Genomic DNA, 16,856 nt, shown 5'->3' with positions numbered 1-16,856 from the left:
ACTGAGTCTGGGTCTGGATCTTGGGACCAATGTCCTGGCATAAATCTTGGTCTTGGCTCCTGGATATTACCTTATTCTTTGGTTTACAAACCATAGGCAACCCAATTTGAAGAAGACAATGCCCTCTGATCATTGGCTGATCACTCCCAACCCATAGGAATTCCCACTCAGTTGACTACTTTTAAATGGTGGAAGCCCTCAACGGCAATGTCTATACTAAAACTGGTTACATCCATCAATAGTCTTCCATTTATCTCTATGATTGACACTTGACCCCGCAACGCCTGTTATTTTGCTAAAATAAAGATTGGTAAAGTGATCATTTAAATATCAAAACAACAAAATTAATTTGATGCATAAGCAATTAAAACAATCAAGTTTCAGGTTCATACAATCAATATTGAACATTTTACAGAAAACAATACAGATTATGTTTTGAAAATCAGATTAAAATTCATGTTTTTATTATTTTGTTAATTTGGTATGAAAATACAATTTCTAAAATTAATGTTTAATAGATGGTTAATCAAAATTATCATTGCTGTGCATGGTTCTCCCTTTACTGCAACTTTTTCACTCTTTTCGGTAGTGACACATTTTGTAAGGTGGTAAGGAATTCAGGTAAATATTTAAAATATGCAAAACAAACAAAGTGTGTGAGTAGTATATACACTGAGTGTACAAAACATTAGAAACACCTGCTCTTTCCGTCACTGACTAACCAGATGAATCCAGGTGAAAGCTATGATCCCTAATTGATACCTGTTAAATCTACTTCAATCAGTGTAAATGAAGGGGAGGAGACAGGTTAAAGAAGGATTTTTAAGCCTTGAGACATGGATTGTAAAGTGTGCCCAAAGGACATCCAACCAACTTGACGCAATTGTGGGAAGCATTGGAGTCAACATGGGCCAGCATCCCGGTGGAACGCTTTTGACACCTTATCCATGCCCAACAAATTGAGTCTGTTTTGAGGGCAAAAGGGGGTGCAACTTAATAGTAGGAAGGTGTTGCTAATGTTTTGTGCACTCAGTGTACAGTATGTCTACCTACATACAGTATGCACACTGAAAGTTTGGCAAAAATAGGACACAAATAGAAGTAAAATGACCCATTTAGCATCTAGAAACGATTTGGAGATGCTATGAACAATTAAACCAACACATTTTAATGTATTTTAGAATATCTAATTAAGGAAATGACATATAAATTGCCTAAGCTTAACTAGTTCTGACTAGAGGACTAATTATGCTTTGCAGAATTTTGTTTGTTGTGTTTGTTTGCACTCACATCCAGGTTTATCCTTGGTGCAGGAGATGCATATTAAGTCACCACAGGAGAGCATGTATTGCAAATTAGATAATCATCTCAGCTCTCTATGTCAGACATTTGCCCGCCAACTGTAAAATAAAGTGGTGTTCCAAAGATACACAAATACTGTATCTACTACTGAAACCTGCACACAGCAGGGATTGTGTCTGCCTGACCCATTTACACATGATTTGGGGATTTGGTATATGGCCCAGTTTTGAATTTAGGAATTGTCAATATCGTCAATCCTCTTGTGGCACAATGAACACACAGCCTACTTTTTCTCCAAGCAGGAAGGCTGTAAGCCTGTAGTGTTGGCCTATAGAAAATAACAAAACATTTGATTCGATAGAAAATACATAGTATTAACCATTATTGAATGGTATGTCTCAGGAAGCTCTCAGGATGAGGACAGTAAGACAAGAAGAAGCAAAAACAATGAAATGAATACACCTTGAATGATATGTTCCTTGCGAAGATACAGTTTCTTCGTTATCTGGCCAGATCAGAGCCATGTCTGGTGAATAATCAACATTGCATGTCTGTCACCCCCACTGATTTCCACCAAGGTGGCAAACAAAGATAAACAATGCAGTAAATTACATTAATCACAAACGTATTTCCAAACAATGAAGAGGGGATAACCAAAAAGCTCCTGTGTCGAGCGTCACATTTGGAGGCTTCATTATCTTTCATAAACACACACATTCAGATGAAAGCAAGGGAGTGAAGAGATTCATAAATTACATTTTTTATTTTTTTATTATGGCACTAAGAAGCTGTGATTTAACTGTTAGCTTAGAAATCTGGTAATTAGCAGGACCCTGCTAGCGAGGCTAATCCTGTTAGCAGCCTGTTCCTCAAGGGCATACTGCCTGGCAGTCAGTCTCACTCCGTTCTGGATGGAGAGATCCCACAGGACAAACTTATTATAAGAATGAGAATAAAAACAAACTTTCTGTAAGTTAGGAGGTTTTAAACTAGCATTAATGATCGTCTCTGGCTGATTCCGCAATCAATGACCCAATATGAGGGATGCTGCTCATAGGAATGAGAATTGTTACAGCTTCTTGTGTGAATTACAAGAAGAGCCTTTAGGAGGAGATTTACTAAAGCCCTGAAGCTATGAGCAATATGAATTAATCATTATCTGTGTAAACACTCAAACCTAGGAAAAAGTGGCCAAATAACTTCTAAAAATGAAGTACATTAATCCGCTTTACAAGGGGTGTAGAGCCTAACTTGCATACATATGCGGCGCATGAGTTTCAAGTTTGGGGAAGTTAATTTTCACCATAAAATATCTACCTTTATATTAAAAGCATGACATGCATAATCGTGTTTGTGGTCACTTTTGAGAAAGGTGTTTTCCTACTAATGGAACATTTGTGCTTATAGCCTACTGCCGCATTTCTGTGCTTATGTGAAGAAATAATCGAATAGTTTATCAACATTTTAAGCTAAACGTTCTCATCTGTTTGTTTTTTTTTATACTAGTGATTGTATTAATTTGGAATCTATCGCATTCCACAACTGTCCCAGACTGTGTTTGGAATATTTATTTCTCACACAAAATAGGACAACTTTTGTACTGTGGGGAATAGTAGACTTACATGGGCTAGTGCTTTTGCTGTTCATTAGGCCTACTCATCTTGTTGGATGACGAAAAGTAAATGTGGACAGTTCTTCCAATATCTTCATCATGCGCCTCGAATTGGATAAGGACCCGCGCAGTTGCATCCCCGACGTGTCTGTCTGCACTTGTAGCTTGTGAGAAAGACCCGTGATCACGTGATGGAGAGCCATGTGAGTGAGAGGTGCTTCTGGGCATGTAGCCGGGAGAAGGGAATTATAATTGTTATATTCAGCCACTGGCCACAAAAGGAATGGGTTTTTATAGAGGGCATTAAAGCCACACAAATGGGATTTCTCTGGAAACATTCAGACATCATCAAGTGTTTGTCAAATTGTGAATGATGAAGTGTGTACAGTCTGTGCAAAAGACACAGCAGAGCTTATGGCTTTCAGGCAACTTTTTTCAAGTCATCATTAGAGTCGCATCATGTAGCCGTAGAATGTAATAGAAATCAAAACATATAGTCCAACAGGAGTACCTGTTTCTTTGTTAACCACTCATCACAGAATAGCTGTGGCATAGCCAGATCAGGGCCCAACATAAGAACAACTCAGAGTATGCTATACTGTTCTTCATATCATGTTTCTTTAGTCCTGTCAAAAATAAATTATGGATTTACTGTGATGGTGTAAGCTATATTACATAAATTTATTAGACTTTTTAAAATGTAGATGTTCCAACGGTCTTTTTCAGTAGCTTGTAGTCTATGCGTGGAAGCCAGGAGATGCTAAATGTGTTTATTTGTATTTATTTGCTTTACAATCACCGGCTGACAGAATTTCATGACCGCCACAGCCCTAGGAAAGACTTACATTTTGGGGCAAATCAATAAATGTTATCTTTTCAGTGTGAAAACTAGATTATTACTGGTGGACCCAATGGACTGTAGCCTACATGTTGGTAAGGAAGAATGCATGTATAGACTAACCCAGTGGGGGTGAGAGATTTTGAACTGCTATATGCCCCCGACATTCACATGCACAATTCACCTCTTATTCAATGTTGGATTAAAGGTATTGTGGGGAGTACAATTTATGCATTCTCTCACCCTCTGCTGAGATAACTTTAAACATCTTAGGAAGATTCCCACAACACATTATCAGCACATCCCTGAGATGTTAAACGACCTAGATCAAATCCATTATTGATCAACTCCAACAAATTATCATCAATAATGTAGTACATTTATTGGTGCACATATACAGCACACACACACACACATTTAGGCTAGAAGTACTGTACACGCTTAGAAAAAAAGGTGCTATCTGGAACCTAAAACGGTTTTTTGGCTGTCCCCATAGGAGATTGGTTCTACCTGGAACCCTTTTGTGTTTCATGTAAAACCCTTTTTACAGAGGGTTCTACATGGAACCAACAAGGGTTCTCCTGTAGGGACAGCCAAATAACCCTCTTGGAACCCTTTTTTCTAAGAGTGTAGACTGATAGTAATCACAACTGCTTGTAAACACAAGGCTGAGTCTGCACACACACACACATTTTAGTCCCATCACACTGAAAACACACAGACATGAGTGTGCAGTCTAAACTACCTAACCTATTCCCTAACTTTTGGCACTAGTGTCCTGCTTTCAAAATATTTTACAGCATGAGCTAGTGCTAACTTAGAGCCTAGGCATTTGAATAATACGCTGTCTTTGGATTGCTGTATAAAGTATTGTCATCCTAGTCGCTGTCAAAGTGTTTCCTAAACAAATGGATATATAACTTTTTGCAACGGCAAAATCTACAGCATGAGATATATCACACAAGTTATGATAACACCTATGATCACATAATCTCTTGTTATGAAACCCTTTGTCTAGAGGTTTTAGGCGTACATGGTCCGTAACCTGAATGAATGTGTGCATTTATGTGAGAAAGTGTTTGAGGACTGTGTTAGATGCACATGTGCCCAGGGAGACAGCAACCTACCTTAGGTCCAGCTCTGTCTTGACTCCTTTGGGTCGGCGAGCCCAAGCGGGTTATTATGTTCAGAGGGTGACGAAAACAAATATATATGAAAAGGAAAACTACCAACAGCCTAAACTAAAGATTGAAGACCAAAACAAAGCCCTCATGGCCACCAAACAAAGCCAAGCTGGCACTCTGACTGACCATCACCATAAGTGCTTATCAACCAGGCACAGCATTTGGACAAGGTTGCTGCTGCCCTCTGGGGGGGATGTGGTAGTGAGATGTGGTGTGGTTTACATGAGAGACTTGGCTGCTGATTCCATCTCATTTCATCCAATCAAGCAAAGAGCAATATAGGTTCATTAATATGATTTACACATGCAATGTGTAATGGCAGGAGATCATATAAATCTATGCCAGCTAGCGCGGCATTAACTGATTGCAATTAACAGTGCCCTGGCATACCACACAACAATCAGGCCATCAATATCCCATAACACACACACACACACACACAGTATAACTAGTCCTAAGAAAAAACGTACAAACATTTGCCTTCATACATCGAAGATCACTTTTCACAGTAGTACATAAAAAATATGGAAACATACGGAATTGTGTAGTAACCAAGTGTTAAACAAATCAAAATATATTTTATATTTGAGATTCTTCAAATAGCCACCCTTTGCCTAGATGACAGCTTTGCACACGCTTGGCATTCTCTCAACCACCTTCATGAGGTAGTCACCTGGAATGCATTTCAATGAACAGGTGTGCCTTGTTAAAAGTTTATTTGTGGAATTTATTTCCTTCTTAATGCAGTTGAGCCAAAAAGTTGTGTTGTGGGTAAACAGAAGATAGCCATATTTGGTAAAAGACCAAGTCCATATTATGGCAAGAACAGCTCAAATAAGCAGAGAAAAGTCGTCCATCATTACTTTAAGACATGAAGGTCAGTCAATGCGGAAAACTTTAAGAACTTTGAAAGTTTCTTCAAGTGCAGTCGCAAAAACCATCAAGTGCTATGATGAAATTGGTTCTCATGAGGACTGCCACAGGAAAGGACGACCCAGAGTTATCTATGCTGCAGAGGATACGTTCATTAGAGTTACCAGCCTCAGAAATTGCAGCCCAAATAAATGCTTCACAGAGTTCAAGTAACAGACACATCTCAACATCAACTGTTCAGAGTGGACTGTGTGAATCAGGCCTTCGTGGTCAAATTGCTGCAAAGATACCACTACTAACGGACACCAATAAGAAGAGACTTAATTGGTCCAAGAAACACAGAGCAATGGACATTAGAGCGGTGGAAATTTGTCCTTTGGTCAGGAGTCCCAATTTGAGATTTTTTGTTCTAACTGCCCAGTCTTTGAGACGCAGTGTGGGTGAACGGATGATCTCCGCATGTGTTTTTCCCACTGTAAATCAAATTACTTACATTTGCCCCTTTTTTTCAATTTTCGACCAAGATGACATACCCAAATCTAACTGCCTGTAGCTCAGGACCTGAAGCAAGGATATGCATATTCTTGGTATTATTTGAAAGGAAACACTCTGTTTGTGGAAATATGAAAGGCATGTCAGAGAATATAACACATTAGATCTGGTAAAAGACAATACAAAGAAAAATCCAACCGTTTTTTTGCATTTTTTTGTACCATTATATTTGAAATGCAAGAGAAAGGCCATAATGTATTATTCCAGCCCAGGTGCAATGTATATTTTGGCCACTAGATGGCAGCAGTGTATGTGCAAAGTTTTAGACTGATCCAATGAACCATTTTATTTCTGTTCAAAATGTTGTGTCAAGACTGCCCAAATGTGCCAAATGTGTTTATTAATAACTTTATGTTCAAAACTGTGCACTCACTTCAAACAATAGCATGGTATTCTTTCACTGTAATAGCTACAGAACAGTTAGATTACATATCAGATATGTCTATGTCCTGGGAAATGGTCTTGTTACTTACAACCTCATGCTAATCGCATTAGCCTATGTTAGCTCAACCGTCCCGCAGGGGACCCACCAATCCTGAGGAAGTTTAACAATGCAGTTAAGAAAAATACCCCCCCAAAATACAAAATGAAAGTAACAAATAATTGAAGAGCAGCAGTAAAATACCAATAGTGAGGCTATGTACAGGGGGTTCCGATATAAGATCAATGTGCGGGGGCACCGGTTAGTTGAGGTAATATGTACGTGTAGAGCTATTAAAGTGACTATGCATAGATAATTACAGAGTAGCATCAGCGTAAAAGAGGTGGGGGTAATGCAAATAGTCTGGGTAGCCATTTGATTAGAAAAGCATGGAGGCGGTGGTGTTTTGTTGTGGGGGTGCTTTGCTGGTGACACTGTCTGTGATTTATTTAGAATTCAAGGCACACTTAACCAGCATGGCTACCACAGCATTCTGCAGCGATATGCCATCCCAACTGGTTTGAGCTTAGTGGGACTATCATTTGTTTTTCAACAGGACAATGACCCAACACACCTCCAGGCTGTGTAAGGGCTATTTTACCAAGAAGGACAGTGATGGAGTGCTGCATCAGATGACCTGGCCTCCACAATCCCCCGACCTCAACCAAATTGAGATGGACTGCAGAGTGAAGGAAAAGCAGTCAACAAGTGCTCAGCATGTGGGACCTCCTTCAAACCTGTTGGAAAAGCATTCCAGGTGAAGCTGGTTGAGATAATTCCAACAGTGTGCAGAAGGTCAAAACCAGTTCAGAGTCCAGGAGGTACAGAGTGACAGACAGGCTCGAGGTCAAGGCAGGCAGAATGGTCAGGCAGGCGAGGACAGAGTCCAGAACAGGCAAGGGTCAAAACCGGGAGGTCTAAAAAAATATTTTAAAAAGGAGCAAAAGCAGGAGGACGGGAAAAACCGCTGGTTGACTTGGACATACAAGACGAACTGGCACAGAGAGACAGGAAGCACAGGGGTAAATACACTGGGGAAAACAAGCGACACCTGGAGGGGGTTGGAGACGATAACAAGGACAGGTGAAACAGATCAGGGTGTGACAATTTCATAGTTTTGATGTCTTCAATATTATTCTACAATGTAGAAAAAAATCCTCTACATGAATGTGGATGCAACCATGATTATGGATAATCATGAATAACGTTAGTGAGAACGTTACAGAGGAACAAAGATCATACCCCCGAAAAAATGCTTACCTACCCTGTTAATTGGTAACGCTGAGAGGTTAGCATGTCTTGGGGGTATGATCATTGTGCCTCTTAACTTTTTCACTCATCATTATTCAGGATTCACCAATGATTATCCATAATCATGGTAACATCCACATTAATGTAAAAGTGTTCCGAAACATAATCCATTCTTATTTACAATAAAAGTGACTCCAAAATGACAATACATTATTTACGATCATTTCAATTGTGCACAACATCTGAAACAGAACTAAAACAAACTGCAAATGCATCCAACAAGTTTGTATTTTGAGTCAAAATTTGTCCAAATACTTATATGACACCTTCCAATGGGGGGACGAGATACATAAGGTGCTTTCACTTCTAAACAATAAAAAATATGTATGAAAATACTGTCACGCCCTGACCTTAGAAAGCCTTTTTATTTCTCTATTTGGTTAGGTCAGGGTGTGATTTGGGTGGGCATTCTAGTTTTTCTATTTCGTTGTTGGCCGAGTATGGTTCCCAATCAGAGGTCTATCGTTGTCTCTGATTGGGGATCATACTTAGGCAGCCTTTTTTCCACCTTTAGTTGTGGGATCTAGTTGTGGGATCTTGTTTGTGTGTAGTTGCTTTCTGCACTGCATATAGCTTTACGTTCATTTTTGTATTTTGTTGTTTTTTCGGTGTCATTAAAATAAAAGTTAAATGTATGCCTACCACGCTGCATCTTGGTCCAATCCATCTCTAAACGAACGTGACAAATACTCTCAAATAAAAAGGTGATATTCACTACTGTGAAATATTTGATCACAAATCCAAAATACTGGAGTATAGAGCCAAATTAAAAGTTATATCTTCACTGTCCAAATAAATACATAGGGGAGTGTAGGTTATGAGCCTTAAATGAATTCCTCTAACTCTATTTTTGCTCTGTGCTCAATGTCCTTCCCATTGTTTCATGAATGAATCCACATGAGGACCATGTCTCTGGCTGCCTGCATGCCCTGGTTTTGATGGGCATGATTAGGTTGACCACACACTCTGGCTTTTTCACTTGAAAACATAACAGGCTACACAGTATCGGCTCCACTCAGCTCTTTTGATTGACAAATGAGCCAGCGCCTGAGTTCCAGGCAGTTTATATGGTTCTCTCTCTCAATCTTTTCCCAGTCATTAATAATTCATCATTTCCGTTCAGTAACAACTCCAAATCATTCGGGGACTACCACCAAACATAAATCTGTACATTAAAACTCTATCCTAGATAATCATGTGCTGCTACCAGGGGAGGAGCAGTTAGTGGTGTGAATCCATCTCCTCCCAAAGAGCACAAACTGGTTGAATCAACATTGTTTCAATGTAATGTGTCAACATATTGTGACTTGGAATCTATGTGGAAAATACATTGGATTTGAAAAAATGTGCTAAGTCATCAACAGCTATTGTTTCAACTCCACTGTGAATTCAACTAAAAATAGACAATACAACAGGCCTAGGGTTTCAAGCTCTGGTTGATTTCAAATGTCATGATATCGAATTGTGTTGTCGTCAACCCAACCAAATATCAACATTTGAAGGAGATGCATCTTCTGATTGGATAGTTCCATCTGTGCCACTGAATTAGTCTGGCTTTTATTCCAGTTTGTCTACAAATTAATAGTTGATATGGTGGATTTACGTCTTCATCTCAACCAAACATTTAAGTTAAAGAATAGGACTAAATCAAACTTTATCTAAAGTGCATTTAAAGTTTGATTTGATTTAGTCCTTGGGCTAAATTCTAACAAACATAACACAATGGTAAATCTAATTAGCGCTATAGGTCAGGGGGTGTTTGAGAAATATTTTTGCCATTTTCACAGCTGGAATTATGAGCCCAATAGCTGGCGGTGGCAGGACTGGGTTTTGATGAGTAAACAAGTTGTAGGTCTGACAAGGACTTGGCCACTCACTGGCCAATCAACAAGTTCCATGGCTCAATACTGTATGCGTTTGTCTCAAGTCCTGTAAGTAATTGACGACTTTGCTTTTGCCATCAACTCCAATTCGGCTGGGGGCACGGATTATTCTCCCCCTGGCCTGGTCCATTGTGGCTTGATACTACAGTTTATAAAATAGCATATGCTACAGTAATGAGTAATGGCAACAGTAAAAAAAAAAAAATAGCCTATGTTTGGAGTGTTGGCAGCCAACATTGTTGTAATTGGTTTCAACAAGTATAGCATAGCCTACATGTATACTGGGCTCTCGTAAATTGTATTGTATTATAGGACTGAATAATTGAAATAAGTTTGGAGGATCGCATCTTTGGCAAGTGAGTGAACGGTTTTTCTAATAAGGGTTACATGAAGAAAATCTAACCTCTCGGAAATTAAAATGAATGGCCCTCCCTTCAGCAAAATATATTTTACCTAAGCCCTCCCTGAACACTTGAAAAAAAAACAAGTGACCCACCCCTGTACCACAAATAATAAAGCATAAAGTAGATAGCAAATAACATGTCTACCATTTACCATCACTTCTTGGACAGACCAGAGCCTTATATGTGCAGTTTTAGAAACTATTATTCGTGTTGCATTGCAGGAATTTTGATAGCGCACAGAGCTGCGGGCCAGAAGGTTGTGGGTCGCAGACCATCGTGGAAAAGAGTAAGGGAGGAAAGATATATTTTTTTTCAAGATGGCGCAGCAGTAAGACGTGTTTGTTTTCGTCCCATGTAAATATTGTATTTTTCGGGGGGGTTTTGTATACATTTCAATCTCTTTTTTTCCATTTTTGATTTAAATATACCTTCCTGCAATCCACCTCACCCAATGTGGTACGGATCTGCTATTTTTTAGACCATATAACTGGAATCTCCATCAGCAGCTAGCAAGCTAATTAGCTTCTAGCTATTTAGTCATTGTTAGTCACTGCTAGCAGTCTTTACTTTCAGCTCGGACTCCAGCCGCTTTAGCCCGGATAGCTAGCAAACGAAGTACACCACCTACAATACTTCTCTTGCCAATTGGCCTGGAGCCCTGCCGATCCATCACTGCTGGTCTGCTGATGTAATTCGCCGATGTGCTCGCAACCGGCTTCTTAGTTGTGGATGTTGTTGATGATCCATCTGCTAGCTCCGGCCGCTAGCTTCCTGAACGCCGTGTCTCCCGCTCGCCTAGCGTAGTAATTGACTACCGAACAGCTCCCTGTTTCATATATTGCTGCTCATTGGACCCTATGATCACTCTGCTACACAGCCTATGCCTGCTGGACTGTTCATAAGCACGGTACTTCATTCTGTTTATCTGTCGGCCCCAGCCTCGTACTCAGGCCCTATGTGTAGCTAACTGACCCTCTCTCTGCCCACTCATCGCAATTAACCCGTTATTGTCCTAGCTGTTTACCCATTGTTGTCTCACCCATTGTTGTCTTAGCTCTCCCAATCAACACCTGTGATTGCTTTATGCCTTTAACTTAAAATAATACATAAATAAAATCAATTTAGCCTCAAATAAATAATGAAACATGTTCAATTTGTTTTAAATAATGCAAAAACAAAGTGTTGGAGAAGAAAGTAAAAGTGCAATATGTGCTATGTAAGAAAGCTAACGTTTCAGTACCTTGCTCAGAACATGAGAACATATGAAAGCTGGTGGTTCCTTTTAACATGAGCCTTCAATATTCCCAGGTAAGAAGTTTTAGGTTGTAGTTATTATAGGAATTATAGGACTATTTCCCTCGATACCATTTGTATTTCATTAACCTTTGACTATTGGATGTTCTTATAGGCACTTTAGTATTGCCAGTGTAACAGTATAGCTTCCGTCCCTCTACTCGCTCCTCCCTGGGCTCGAACCAGCAACACAACAACAACAGCCACCATTGAAGCAGCATTTCCCATGCAGAGCAAGGGGAACAACTACTAGAAGGCTCAGAGTGAGTGACGTTTGAAACGCTATTAGCGCGCGCTAACCAGCCAGCCATTTCACATCGGTTACACCAGCCTCATCTCGGGAGTTGATAGGCTTGAAGTCATAAACAGCGCAATGCTTGACGCACAATGAAGAGCTGCTGGCAAAACGCACGAAAGTCCTGTTTGAATTAATGTTTACGAGCCTGCTTCTGCCTACCACCGCTCAGTCAGATACTTGTATGCTCAGTCAGATTATATGCAATGCAGGACACGCTAGATAATATCTAGTAATATCATCAACCATGTGTAGTTAACTAGTGATTATGATTGATTGTTTTTTATAAGATAAGTTTAATGCTAGCTAGCAACTTACCTTGGCTTACTGCATTCGCATAACAGGAGTGCAACGAGAGAGAGGCAGTTCATTATTGCGTTGTACTAGTTAACTGTAAGGTTGCAAGATTGGATCCCCCGAGCTGACAAGGTGAAAATATGTCATTCTGCCCTTGAACGAGGCAGTTAACCCACCGTTCCTAGGCCGTCATTGAAAATAAGAATGTGTTCTTAACTGACTTGCCTAGTTAAGGTATTAAAAAATATATATAAAAAAAATAGACGCCCAATAATATCGATTTCCAATTGTTATGAAAACTTGTAATCAGCCCTAATTAATCGGCCATTCCGATTAATTGGTCGACCTCTAATTGTCACCCAATGCCTAGGTTTACCCCCACTGTACTCGCACCCTACCATACCCTTCTCTGTACACAATGCCCTGAATCTATCCTACCACGCCCAGAAATCTGCTCCTTTTATTCTCTGTTCCCAAAGCACTAGACGACCAGATCTTATAGCCTTTAGCCATACCCTCATCCTACTCCTCCTCTGTTTCTCTGATGATATAGAGGTTAGCCCAGGCCCTGTGTGCCCCCAGGCGCTATCATTTGTTGACTTCTGCAACCCTCCAGAAGTTTGCTTTATTCACTGCTTTAGCACACTCCGCCAACCCTGATGTCATAGCCGTGTCTGAATCCTGGAAGGCCACCAAAAATACTGACATTTCCATCCCCAATTACAAAATTTTCCGTCAAGACAGAACAGCTAAAGGGGGCGGAATTGCAATATACTGTAGAGATAGCCTGTAGAGCTCTGTCATGCTATCCAGGTCTATGCCCAAACAGTTCGAGCTTCTACTTTTAATATCCATATCTCCAGAAATAAGTCTCTCACTGTTGCCACTTGTTATAGAACCCCCTCAGCTCCCAGCTGTGCCCTGGACACCATATGTGAATTGATTGCCCTCCATCTATCGTCAGAGTTCGTACTGCTAGGTGACCTAAATTGGAATATGCTTACCAGCCCGGCTGTCCTACAATCAAAGCTAGATGCCCTCAATCTCACACAAATTATCAAGGAACCTACCAGGTACAACCCCAAATCTGTAAACATGGGCACCCTCATAGATATCATCCTGACCAACTAGTCCTCTAAATACACCTCTGCTGTTTTCAATCAGGATCTCAGCGATCACTGCCTCATTGCCTGCGTCCAATATGGGTCTGCGGTCAAACGACCACCCCTCATCACCGTCAAACGCTCCCTAAAACACTTCTGCGAGCTGGCCTTTCTAATCGACCTGGCCCGGGAATACTGGAAGAATATTGACCTCATCCCATCAGTAGAGGTGGTTGTTCTTTAAAAGTGCTTTCCTCACCATCTTAAACAAGCTTGCCCTTTTCAAAAAAAGGAACTAAGAACAGATATAGCCCTTGGTTCACTCCAGACTCCAGACAGAACAGAACAGACAGAACACCCTGTGGCGTACTGCACTAGCGTCGAATAGTCCCCGGGATATGCAACTTTTCAGGGAAGTCAGGAACCAATACACACTGTCAAGGCTAGCTTTTTCAAACAGAAATTTTAATCCTACAGCAATAATTCAAAAAGTTTTGGGACAATGTAAAGTCCATGGAGAATAAGAATAGCTCCTCCCAGCTGCCCACTGCACTGACACTAGGAAACACTGTCACCACTGATAAATCCACTATAGAGAATTCCAATAAGCATTTCCCTACGGCTGGCTATGCTTTCCACCTGGCTACCCCAACCCCAGCCAACAGCTCTGCACCCCCTGCAGAAAGTGCCCCCCCCCACCCTGCAGAAATGGCTTCTCCTTCACCCAAATCCAGACAGCTGATGTTCTGAAAGAGCTGCAAAATCTGGATCCCTCCACATCAGCTGGGCTAGACAATCTGTACCCTCTTATCCACCACCATTGTTGCAACCCCTATTACTAGTCTGTTCAATCTCTTTCGTATCATCTGAGATTCCTAAAGATTGGAAAGTGGCCACGGTCATCCCCTCTTCAAAGGGGGAGACACACTAGACCCAAACTGTTACAGACCTATATCCATCCTGCCCTGCCTTTCTAAAGTTTTTGAAAGCCAAGTGAACAAACAGATCACCGACCATTTTGAATCCCACTGTACCTTCTCCGCTATGCAATCTGGTTTCCGACCTATTCACGGGTGCACCTCAGCCACTCTCAAGGTCCTAAACGATATCATAAACGCCATTGATAAAAGACAGTACTGTGCAGCCGTCTTCATCGACCTGGCAAAGGCTTTTGACTCTGTCGATCACCACATTCTTATCGGCAGACTCAACAGCTACTCTAATGACAGCTTCTCCTGGTTCACCAACTACTTCTCAGATAGAGTTCAGTGTGTCAAATCGGAGGGCCTGTTGTCCGGACCTCTGGCAGTCTCTATGGGCTTGCCACAGAATTAAATTCTTGGGCCGACTCTTTTCTCTCTATATATATATATCAATGATGTCGCTCTCATACACCATTCTGGCCCTTCTTTGGAACCGTGTTAACAAACATCCAAACGAGCTTCAATGCCATACAACTCCTTCCGTGGCCTCCAACTGCTCTTAAATGCTAGTAAAATGAAATGTATGCTCTTCAATTGATCGCTGCCCTCACCTGCCCGCCCGACTAGCATTACTACTCTGGACGGTTCTGTCTTAGAATATGTGGACAACTACAAATACCTAGGGTTCTGACTAGACTGTAAACTCTCCTTCCGGACTCACATTAAGCATCTCCAATCCAAAGTTTAATCTACTCAGCAAACTGGATGCAGTCTATCACAGTGCCATCTCTCACCAAAGTGGCAGGGTAGCCTAGTGGTTTGAGCGTTGGACTAGTAACTGCAAGTTTGGAGGTTTGAATCCCCAAGCTGACAAGGTACAAGTCTGTCGTTCTGCTCCTGAACAAGCAGTTAACCCACTGTTCCTAGGCCTTCATTGAAAATAAGATTTTGTTCTTAACTGACTTGCCTAGTTAAATAAATACAATTTTGAAAAAAAAAACATATACTACCCACCACTGCAACCTGTATGCTCTCGTTGGCTGGGCCTCGCTAGATATTTGTCGCCCAACCCATTGGCTCCAGGTCATCTATAAATCTTTGCTAGATAAAGCCCCGCTCCATCTCAGCTCACTGGTCACCATAGCAGCACGCACTCCAGCTGGTATATTTCACTAGTCATCCCCAAAGCCAACACCTCTTTGGCCGCCTTTCCTTCCAGTTCTCTGCTGCCAATGACTGGAACGAATAGCAAAAATTACTGAAGTTGGAGACTTGTATCTCCCTCACTAACTTTAAGCATTGGCTGTCAGAGCAGCTTACTGATTGCAGCTCATCTGTAAATAGCCCATCCAACCAACTACCTACAGTCGGAAGTTTACATACACTTAGGTTGGAGTCATTAAAACTTGTTTTGCAACCACTACACAAATGTCTTGTTAACAAACTGTAGTTTTGGCAAGTCGGTTAGGACATCTACTTTGTGCATGACAAAAGTAATTATTCAAACAATTGTTCACAGACAGATTATTTCACTGTATCACAATTCCAGTGGGTCAGAAGTTTACATACACTGAGTTGACTATGCCTTTAAACAGCTTGGAAAATTCTATAAAATGATGTCATGGCCTTAGAAGCTTCTGATGGGCTATTGACATCATTTGAGTCAATTGGAGGTGTACCTGTGGATTTATTTCAAGGCCTACCTTCAAACTCAGTGCCTCTTGGCTTGACATCATGGGAATCATGTCCTTGTCTCATCGCGCACCAGCGACTCCTGTGGCGGGCCGGGCGCAGTGCGCGCTAACCAAGGTTGCCAGGTGCATGGTGTTTCCTCCGGCACATTGGTGCGGCTGGCTTCCGGGTTGGATGCGCGCTGTGTTAAGAAGCAGTGCGGCTAGGTTGGGTTGTGTATCGGAGGACACATGACTTTCAACCTTCGTCTCTCCCGAGCCCGTATGGGAGCTGTAGCGATGAGACAAGATAGTAGCTACTACAACAATTGGAAACCATGAAATTGGGGAGAAAAAGGGGTAAAAAAAACAAAAAACAAAATGTGTGGGCAGAACTGAAAAAGCATGTGCGAGCAAGGAGGCCTACAAACCTGACTCAGTTACACCAGCTCTGTCAGGAGGAATGGGTCAAAATTCACCCAACTTTATTGTGGGAAGCTTGTGGAAGGCTACACAAAACGTTTGACCCAAGTTCAACAATTTAAAGGCAATGCTACCAAATACTAATTGAGTGTATGTAAACTTCTGACCCACTGGGAATGTGATGAAAGCAATAAAAGCTGAAATAAATCATTCTCTACTATAATTCTGACATTTGTCATATATACATATATTCATATACATAGCTCATATATCAAGCACATATATTAAGCATCATTTAAGTGGCCTTAGTGCCCTCAGGCTGCTTTAGAGCCTGCTTGTGACCATAGGATTAAAGCTTGCACAACACACCCCATGACTGAAGACACAAGACTGGTGTTGCACAAAACTTGGTTCCCCAATGTCACAAAGATACTAACCGCACAAACAGTTATAGAGCGCCTGACTCAAGTCA

Source organism: Oncorhynchus clarkii, chromosome 23, assembly GCF_045791955.1.
Source record: "Oncorhynchus clarkii lewisi isolate Uvic-CL-2024 chromosome 23, UVic_Ocla_1.0, whole genome shotgun sequence".
NCBI classification, from domain to species: domain Eukaryota; kingdom Metazoa; phylum Chordata; class Actinopteri; order Salmoniformes; family Salmonidae; genus Oncorhynchus; species Oncorhynchus clarkii.
This window is presented reverse-complemented; position numbering follows the sequence as displayed.